The sequence below is a fragment of the Macadamia integrifolia genome, chromosome 2 (assembly GCF_013358625.1).
Source record: "Macadamia integrifolia cultivar HAES 741 chromosome 2, SCU_Mint_v3, whole genome shotgun sequence".
Lineage (NCBI taxonomy): Eukaryota > Viridiplantae > Streptophyta > Magnoliopsida > Proteales > Proteaceae > Macadamia > Macadamia integrifolia.
The window spans coordinates 19,655,498-19,666,328 of record NC_056558.1 but is presented as its reverse complement, the minus strand read 5'-3'; the positions used below and the strand labels follow the sequence as shown (position 1 = coordinate 19,666,328).

At 37.6% G+C, this 10,831-nt stretch overlaps 1 long non-coding RNA gene across 1 annotated transcript; it reads right to left on the bottom strand.

The window, feature by feature from the left end:
* Window positions 1-355: 355 nt before the first annotated feature.
* On the bottom strand, window positions 356-6,313 carry LOC122087554. The gene is made up of 5 exons (XR_006142767.1): window positions 6,210-6,313; window positions 4,525-4,597; window positions 2,687-2,981; window positions 2,189-2,411; window positions 356-2,078 (listed from the first exon to the last, which is right to left on the bottom strand). It is a non-coding gene; the product is annotated as an uncharacterized LOC122087554 (long non-coding RNA).
* Between the last annotated feature and the right edge of the window lie 4,518 nt (window positions 6,314-10,831).

Here is a 10,831-nt window from a genome sequence, read left to right as displayed (position 1 = left end):
AGGTATGAAATTTCAAATTGGAGTCCTTTCTTTCTAATCCTATTAGTCTAGATTTTAAGAGATTTTTTTTTTATTTTTTATCAGTCTCAAACTTTAACTAGGAAGCATTAATTTTCATTTATTATAAATATGGCATGTAACCCAAGTTATGGGATAATTGATTGAAAAAGAATGAACTGAATTTGAGTCTGCATGGTTGTCATCCCTCCCCCCTTTTCTCTCCCTTAATTCCTCCGTCCTCCCTACAAGACTCCTTCCCCCCCCCCTCTATCTTATTCTCTCCTCCTCCACAGTGAGAATCCCCTTCCCCCTTCTTCTCTGCGATCACTCTCCCTGCCCCCCTTCATTCCCGCAATATCAATCTATCTCACTTTATTTCTTCCATTATGCTTTGTTTACCTCCTTTCATTTTTTGTAGCCAGTCCTATCAAACTTCGATCTCTCTATCTCCCACCCTCTTCTTCCCTGTGATGTGGAGTAACACTAGCAACATAACTGAACCTACAACTACCGCTGCTCCTAAAGTCCAGAAGCTTGAAATTGAAATCCAACCTGATTCACAGGATAAGTCCGCTGAATACTCTTTGATTCCTTCAAGTTGTGGACTGATACTTGAGGCCGTGCTTCTACTCCCAAGGGCGACTAAAACCCTATGAGTTTGGCCCCATTTGAAGCTCCTGTAGTGATGATTGAAGGCATAACCAGATCTGGTCAGTGAACCAACGCCCAGATCTGCTCCCAGCAATTAATCTAAACCCATTATCTAATTACAAGGTCTGTTGTTGGATGTTTCTACGAGGCTGAAAGGTTAGGAACTTAAACCTGAAATCTTGTTTGGTTTGGAGTCCTATTGATGAAGAAAACCAGACTGGTGCTGCCGCCCTTGTTTCTGTATAAAGCCACTTTATGCCACTTTGTCCTTCAATTGCTTTTAGTTCCAAATCCAGCCTTGAACGATAATTTAAATTCCCATTTGTGTCCACTCTTCTTGACTAACCCATTTAACAATAGATAGTTCTGGTGTTTACAAAAATGCCATTCCACCATTATGAATTTTAATCTATTTACAGAATTGCCACTCGTTTGTAAACATCTATATAGTTACTCTTTTGCCACCTAATCTTAGTCTTAAGTGCTTAGAGCTTGTGTTAACTCCCCTTTTTTTTCTATCCTTGTCAATGGGATGGTCTGCTCGGCTAGCTGGTTTGGTCCACTTTAGGATGGTGTGCTTTATTTTGGGACAGTTTGCTCGGCTAACTAGTGTGGTCCACTTTGGGTTGGTCTGATCCATTTTGGGATGGTTTGGTCCACTAGCTGGTTTGGTCTACTTTAGGATGGTGTTCTCCATTTTGAGATGATCTGCCCGGTAAATTGATTTCGTCTATTTTGGGATGGTCTGCTCGGCCTTGGGATGGGATGGTTTGCTAGGCCTTAGAATGGTATGCTTAGCTTTATGTTTTGGGATGGTATGCTCGGAAGTTGTGCGGTCGGTTGTCGGGAGCTTGCTTGGGGGCGGAGTGGTTGGTTACAGAAAGACGTTGCTGAGCTATTTGAGTTGGTTCAAACTAAGTTAGTTATCTCTCCAGAATTACCTAAGTTAATCAATGGAACAAATATAGAGTGAATAAATTAATTTATAGATAGGCTGAGAAAATTTTGTAAGATTACTCCCCTGATTTTGTTTCGGAAGCGTAGCTTGCACTCGTCTTTGCATATACAACTTTGAACAGTACGTGGACATTACCGCTCATACAGCTCCCAGCCAACATCTCAAGTTTGAAAAGTCTTCCGGTGCCTTGGTGAATACTTTAAACCATGCTTGGCGGCATGGAAACCAGATCAGGATGTCCTCCTCGCGCTCAGGTGGACCCAGATCTCTAGCAAACTCAAACTCGAGAAATGTAGTTGACGGTGAGGTTACTCTTTTGCTCCTCTTTGACTCGAAAACCGCGTTTGGAATAGATCCACCACTGCCACTAATTGCCAGAGACAGATCTAAAGGTAATCACTGCAATTTCGTTCCCACGGACGGCGCCAACTGTTGCGACCAAAAGTCGACCGCCAACTTCGGAAGAGTCCTGCAAAAAAGAGGCCGGAGCAAACTCTCTGAGGCCAAAGTCAATTTTTAGACAACAATAAAGAGTTATTGTAAAGAAAGAGCAATGCCGAGTGAGGAAGAGAGATTGACCTCCTTTATTTAGTTCTTCTTTCCTCATTGATGGGACAAGTGTAATGAAACCCTAGTCCAAATAAGTGTGAAATCCCCGGTTCACCCTTCTAAGTAGGTGTCTTGAGTTGGTGTCGAGTCCTTTGCTTTGAAGTTGGTTCTTTTGAATGCCATGTGTCACGCCTATAGGTGTATTGGCGAAGAGATTTTGGGCGTTAAGAGTCAATACAATCAATCACGCCACCTGAATTAATTGAAAATAAAATGCTTTCAAAATACAATCACACTCGTGCAGGAAGCACATATATTTGCATTGCAAACTACAATTTTCACATAGAACCTATGAAATGGTAAAACTGAAATTTGACTTCAAAGCAAAAGATGAACACTAGATGAAAGATGTACAGGATCGCCAACAAAGATAATTAGGGTACTATACAATGAACACCTAAAATGTCATGATTGAAATTTTAATATAAAGTTCCCATTAAAATTAAACAGCCTGCAAGAAAAACTTACCGTCCATTTTGAAGTGCCTGGAGGACCAACAAGAATCTTAATGCGAGCCCTTGTCTCGTCTCCTCACACATTCTTTCAATGAACTCTCCTTTATGACCAATAATACCACCAAATTTTTGCGCAGGAACCAGTAACCGGAATACACTCTCCTCGAGCCACCCAGACCAATTGTTTTCACTGCTAGAAATTCCAGAATTATCGTCACGCCCTCGTTGGGGTTGAGCGAGTAAATTCCCAAGCATAACATTTATATCAGGTTCACTAAAATTTTCCATTGGTGCAACCTTTTGTAACACTGGACAATGCCAAACGATGGAAACTAGTTAATAAAATCACCATATAACAGAGTTACTAGTTAATAAAATCACCAAATAACAGAATTACTAGTTAATAAAATCACCAAATAACAGAATTCACATTATCCATATATAAATATTTTTTGCATAATAACTTTCTACTAGAGTGTAGAACTATAAAAATCAAAGTTAAGGTAATCCCAAATTTAGATTGTCCTTATGAAATAAAAAAATAAATTATCCCTATTTATAAAAATATCCAAGAACAGGAAGCAGGAAAAATTCTAGAGAAACATTCTGTTACAGTTCAAAATAAGTGAACATCAGTGTGTTCCAATCAAGAGGCTCCATCTTTTGCCAATTGAATTCACCCTGTGAATTCACAGTCAAGCAACACATGCAAAGTGCATTCATGATGACTGTGGCAGAAGCTACAGAGTGGATCAATGTCCACCCACTTTGGGAGAATATCCTTTGTGGAGTCCTGGAAGTGAAAATCTCCATTAGAACATCTTAATACCAATACCTATTTTAACACACCAATTTTTTCAGAATAGGTAAGAAACTGATGATGCTGTTCCAATATAAAGGTCCCCTTTTCTTTGAAGTATTTTGGGGTCAAACAGTTTCTTGTGAAAATATTTAGTTTTGACAACCTGCATGTGACCAAAGACTTCAATCATTAAAGAAAAGCCGCCAACCTAATTTGAGGTGTAAGTCTTTGTTTTGAGTCTCAGAATCTCTTAACCCAAGGCCACCAAGGAGTTTAGGTGAGCAAATCTTCTGCCACCCAATTAGATGAAGCCTATTTGAGTAATTCTTGTCTCCAATCCAGAATTGTAATTAGATGGAATGCAGTTTCATGCAAATCACTTTTGGAGACAGCAAAACAAGACATAAAAAATGATGGAATGGACGATAAGGCTGATGGAGAAGGACATGCTTTCCCGCATAGGAGGGGACTTTTAATTTCTATAAACCAAATTTCCTTTCCACGCGGTGGACAAGGTTGTTGAAAGAGGAGGATCTGGCTCTGGGGCAAAAAAGGTTGGATCCAAGATAGATAGAATACTAGGTCATTTCTTTGATCCCTAAGGTAGAACATAAGGCACTTCTAGCCTCAAGGTGGACATTAGAACTGAAGGCAACCCCGCTGCTCTTATCAAAATTAATGTCCAGCCCATACAGATCAGCAAAAAGGTCAACGAGTAGGAATGAAAATCATACAAAATATGTACAAAATCAGTTTGAAATGCTTATGATCGAAAATTCAGATAATTCAAAGCACGTATGACAACCCGCATTTTTTTCGCATTTTCATACAAAAAATCTTGCTAGAAGGATGACAAATAGTTCTTTCCCTTGAAACACAGAAAAAAATAATCTCCTTCTCACTCTTACGGTATTTATGTTGTTATTTTCTGCAAGCACAACAGCTACATTAGCCCCACAAGAAATACATGAAACATGATCCAACTATATACCTACCAAGTAGTAATTTAATTAACCTTAAGTTTACTATACATCCACAATGGTACTTACTCTTTCAATGCATCTCATCTAAGGATTCCTCATTTTTTCTTTTCTCTTCTTCCTCATTGTCTGTTTCTGCTTCCTGAAAGGTACTGGTTAAAGAATAGAAGGGAAAAAAATTCCTAAAGGGAAAAAATAATATTTTTAGGTTATGTTAATTACAACACCAAGTAACGTAACCTAAAAACACATCAACTTGCAGCTAAATAGACCATCCTCAAGTATAGTCCCAAATGCAGCCATGAACTCATCAACCAGTATTGAGAATAGCAGCAGTCACATAGAACCACAACATAGCCAAGCAGCTCTGCAGAAGAAGCTCTGGGAAGCTATAGAATTACTGATTGTCTAAAGGAACAGTTTAAACCAACAGCAGCACGCAGGAATGGCAAAAAAACGCTGCTACACTAAGGAAATATCAGGCAATCAGCAGGCCGACAGACCAAAACAAAGGCACTTCCATTGGTAGATTCTATTTTGGTTTAGAACCCGAAAAAAATATCAAATGAGAAAATGCCAACATGGATTATGTGTCAATAAAATTTGAACATCAATTGCTACGTGATAGAAATATAAACCAAAGCAAGCAAGCTTATCATGCACGGCGTAACTATCCTTCCTTTGAGAAGAGAAGGGATCCGAGTCAATATGAATTTTGGTGGCTCCTCCTTTCGCGGTTTTATGGGGAAGCAGGTCTTCTATGCCTCTATAAATCATATCTGGATGGAGCAGAATCTGCGTAGATGGACTTCCAATTCCCATTCATTCGACACGATTTGGAAAGCCATCTACTTCGATGTTAGCTCTAAGCTTATTTCTATCAAGCTTTGTCCTGTGAAAGATACCCCAAGGAACAAGCTCACTGCTGTCTCCGAGGGTATGCCTATATCCCTTCTCTCCCCCCCCCCCGGCAAATTGATGTATCATTCTTTTCCTTTGGTGTAGTTGATAGTTGGCTCTAGGGCCTCTCTCGTAGGCTTTCTTTTTTGTTTTGGTCATGTTGGTAGGCTATGCTTAGTCGGCGTTGGGATCCCACCCCCTCTCTTTCCACTTCCATTTATTCCCCTTTCCTTCTATATTCTTCTCTCTTGGTATTGAATTAATTTATTCATCTAAAAAAAATTAATTTAAAGAGAGTTGCAAATTATATGACATGTACTCTCAATAACTTAAGAGAGCTGCAAATTACATGACAAGTACTCTCAGTAACTTAAGATGGTCTAGCATTAATACTACTAAAAATGTTGTAGGATTTGTATCTGTTTGTATCTTGATATGAAATAGTTGAGCCAGAGACAGTTTAGAACAAACATGTTCTTCAAATTGCCTATCTGACGCACCAAGAGAAAAAATAAGTAAGAGAGATGAAAGTATAAACAAAATATTGTAGCATAGCAATAGGGCTCCTAGCACGATAGAACAAGCAGTCCCACCATATACTTGAAGCCTACCAATGATGGAGTAAAGCAATTATAATGTTAAATTCAGTTAGAGTCAACCATAAACAAATAGCTAAACAATGTTGCAAAGCAGAAATACGAAGAAAAATATTGGTACAAACCATTCAATCAATTAGAGTCTATGAATCAACATAGATCTAAACAATGTTAAGCGAAGTAAACATACAAAGAAACACAATGCAAGCACGTATGTCATGATTTTACTAGGAGTACAAAGAAAGTACAATGTTTTACCTCTCCCTTTACTTATTTTACATCTTCATTGTTGTTGTTATTGTCATTGTTTAAGAACACTTTGAGAGTGGAAGTACGTTTGGCAACAACAGTGCTGCCGGAGAAGATGTTGATGAACCACGATATGGTTTCACCATTTCTACCTGCAGAAAGCCACAAACAGGAAAAATAAATAGCGAAAGAAGGTCCCCAACCCTAGTCAAGGGCTCACCAATTAAAAGCAAAACTACAAGCTTTTTCACTTCTTCCTAAAGAAAACTACAAAACATTATTCTCTAACTTATTATAAAGATAAGACCTCTTAAGTGGAGATGGAGATGGAGATAGAGGTTCCACAGTATTGAAGAAGTACAAAAACACTTTTATGTTAACAAACGTACTCCACTCCTACAAAGTATAAAACCACTTTCATGTTGACAAACACATTCCACTCCTGCAAAAGTACAAAACCAATTTCATTGTGACAAACACATTCCACTCCTGCAAAAGTGCTCCCCAATAAGAGAGGTGGCCGGGGGTGGAGAGGGGGAAGACATTTACAACCTAGAAACACTCATACAGAACATAAGTTTAGCAACATTTTTACTTAAGTATATCAGAGTTATAAATAACTAGTGCAACTCTAGATGGGATCGAATTAATTTTCCAAATTTTCTAAATTAAAAGCTTTATCTGGTTGCATGTAAAAAAAAAACTAAGTCAAATAAAATCTAACCTGAGACCAACCAACCCAGACACTTTTATGTTATTACTTGTCATACCTTAAGCATGGTTTTAAGTATCGGTGCGTATCGTGCCGTATCGGCCGATACGTATCGGTATCGGTAGGCATCGGCACGATACATACCGATACGCTATAGGAAATTTTGGGCCCTCTTTTGTGTATCGGTGTATCAGTAGTACCGTATCGTGCCATAACATATCGGTACCGATACATACGATACTCTGCGATACGAACTTTTGAAAATATGAAAATTCCCGTGAGTATCGGTACGTATCATACAGTATCGAACCGATACGTATCGATACAGTACGATACGGTCCCAAATTTTTTTTTTTAGAAAATTTAGTTCATTCAACTCTTAAAAATAATGTCATAACTTGTAATTACTAAATACATGATTTCAAATGAAACCCACATTTTTTCCCCGAAAAAGTGAGGTTTTCAAATTTTTTTTATTTCTTAGATCAACACAAATATATTAGTCCACACTTTGTTGATTTTTTATATGTTCTTAAAAAACATTTAATCTATCTACAACTTCTATAAAAAATTTTAATTTTTCTAAATAGTTTGTATTTTTTATTTTTTTTATTTCGAAAATTAATAAAAAAATAAGAAAAATACTAAAAAAATACAATTTTTTATAAAATTCAGTTCATTTTAGTTTTAAAAAATATATATAATTTACTTGGCCAATGACCATGATGTAAAATTAGATGCACAATTTTTTCCAAAAAAATTGTGCATTTCAAGTTTATGTAAATTTGAAAAAATACAAAAAAAAATCTTTTTTTTTCTTTGAATGCATCTCATTTTAGCTTCTAAAAAAATGTTATTATGTACTAAATACTAAATCAATAAAAATGCATATTAAGATTCATTATGTATCTTTGTAGGAAGATGGCTCCTAAAGAACTGACTAAGGATATTGGATGGGCTACAGCCGAGAAAGTACAAGGCAATAGGTTGTGTACAAAATGCAATTACTGTGATACTATCCACCTAGGAGGTGGAATTACCAGACATAAACAACATTTCGCTGGAGGATTTTCTAATGTTGCCAAATGTAACAAGTGCCCAGATGAAATAAGCAAAGCAATGAAGGAAGCACTTAAGGGGAAGTAGAGATAAAGCAAAGAAAGCTGTTGAAGAAGATAGATTGGTTGAGAATCTAAGGGATCATGAGGATTATGAAAGATCTGATATGGAGGCAGAGGATGAAGATCAACAGCTTGCACGAGCGATGCATATTTCAAGGGAGGAAGCAAAAGAAAAACAATGGATAGCAAAACAACTGAGAAGAAGTCAATCTGTAGGACCTAGGCGTGGTGGCCCGATGGTTTATGAACAAGGTTCTGGCTCTAAAGTCGTCCAAGTGTAGATATTGGAGGCACTGTAAAGGGCATGTTTGACAAATTTGCCTCCAGTGGTAAAGGTAAGGGGAAAAGGAGCCCAGAAATTAGAGATATGAGAGATGCACCATATAAACATCATGATGAAGGGCAACAAAGGATTGAAGAGGCTTTCCAACCAAAAACATTGAGTAAGAAAATTGGGAAAGCAATCTCTAAGTGGTTCCACAGTTCTATGATTCCACCTCACAAAGCTAAAGATCCGTACTTCAAGGCTATGGTCAAGGAGATTCAAACATGTGGGAAAAATGTGAAGCCACCCACACCCCATGAAATTGCAGGGCCATACTTAGATACTATTGTGAAAGAGGTGGATGAATACATTGAAGAGTTTAAATACAAGTGGCCTGAATATGGAGTGATCATCATGTGTGATGGGTGGAGTGGACCGACGAGGACGTCCATCATCAATTTCTGATATATAGTGATGGAAAAATAATATTCTATAAGTCTTTCAACGCATCCTCAGATATCAAAGACTCAATGTATTTGTTTAAATTAATGGATGAAGTTATTCAGGAAGTTAGGCCAGATTATGTTGTCCAGGTTGTGACTGATAATGCCTCCAATTTCAAAAAGGCTGGTACTTTACTTATGATGAAGTATCCCACCTTATACTGGACACCTTGTGCAGCCCATTGTATTGATTTGATGTTCAAGGACATTGGTGAAATGAATAAAGTGCAGACATTGGTTTCTGATGCCAAGATGATCACCAATTTCATCTACAATCACAGCTGGGTGTTGGCATTGATGAGAAAGTACACAAACGGTGACTTGGTGAGGCCCGCAGCAACAAGGTTTGTAACAAATTATATTGCACTTGATAGTATTCAAAAACGGAAGGGCTAGTTAAGTCATTCACCTCTAATGAGTGGTTCAGTAGTAGATATGAAACCACTAAAATTGGAAAAACTATTCAAGATCTAATCACCTCAACAAAGTTTTGGGAAAGGATATACCGATTTACTAAGATTATGCAACCACTATTTGTGATACTTAAAGTCGTTGATGGTGATAAGGCACAGACGATGGGAAATATAGTGCATTGTATGGAAGTTGTCAAACAAAAGATAGAAGAGGATAACCCAAAGTCATTTAAGGCATTTTTGAAAATTATAAATCGTCGATGGGAAAATAATTTGGTTCAAGACCTTCATCGAGCAGGTATTTTCTCAATTAAATTTATAAGTTACTTTATTAGTAATTTAATATATTTAATCGTTAACAATAAGTGATACGTAACAATGTCAATGTACAGCCTATTATTTGAATCCGGATCTGCACTACAAGAACAATTTAAGGTTTAGGAAAGATTTGATGGAATCTTTGAAGGATGTTACCAACAAATTAGCTCCTAATATTAATTCGGCCAAAGATGCAGTTGAAGAGGTTAGTAGTCTACTAAACTTACATATTGAATCATTGATTAATATTTTGATACATTGAGTGGAATATTAATATGTTAATATATATAGGTAAAGTACTTCTGAGAGGCCACTCAAAGGTTTGCTAATCATTTAGCTATCCATGCTAGAGAAACACAACACCTTGGTAATTTAGGCTTAATCAGCTATCCTTGTATTTCAAATTTATTTCAAACTCCTAATGTTGCAATTATCTTCGTACAGCTGATTGGTGGATGAACTATGGATGGAGCGCTCCAAGCTTGAGGCCAATCGCAATGAAAATATTATCATGCACGGCATCCTCAAGTGGTTACGAACGTAACTGGAATACGTTCGGATTGATACACACCAAACCTCGGAATCGTTTATGAGAAGCTGGAGAAGCTAGTGTATGTGCACTACAACATGAAATTGAAGATGAAATATTTAGAATTGGAGAAATCAGGGGATGATATTGATGTCAACCCAATTGACATCACCCATATACTCGACGAGGAAGATCCAGTTAGGGGATGGATTGAGGAGGCTGAAAATGTTTTAGTGTTGGACAAATTATCTGAAGATCGACGAGAAACCACACCTGATCCCATTATAGATGACCTCATTAGAGATATAAATGAAGATTTTAAAAATATTGTTAATGATGAAACCCAAGCACCATCAGCTATGGAAGAGGATGATGATAGCTTCAATGATAACGATATTAGGAGGACGAGATCAGGTGCTACATATAGCGTAACTCAACCAGATAGTGATGATGATCAAGACAAGGATGGTGCTGCTGCTGTTACTGCTGATGATGGTTTATGTACCACTACATTTCACAGAGGAGACTGCATTTACACATGCAACCCAAGATAGTCATCATGGTGCTCGCACACAACCAAAGTCTTATAGTCGGAGGGGTAGGCGATCCCACAATCCGAGTGCTACTGATGCATTGATGAGTAGCATGGAGTCAATGTGCATTAGTTCAGATCTTGCTGGTTCCTCATCCGGACATGGACACCATGTATCTTCAAATGCATCTTCAGCCTATGGATATGGGACTTATGCAAGACAATCATTTGCCAATCC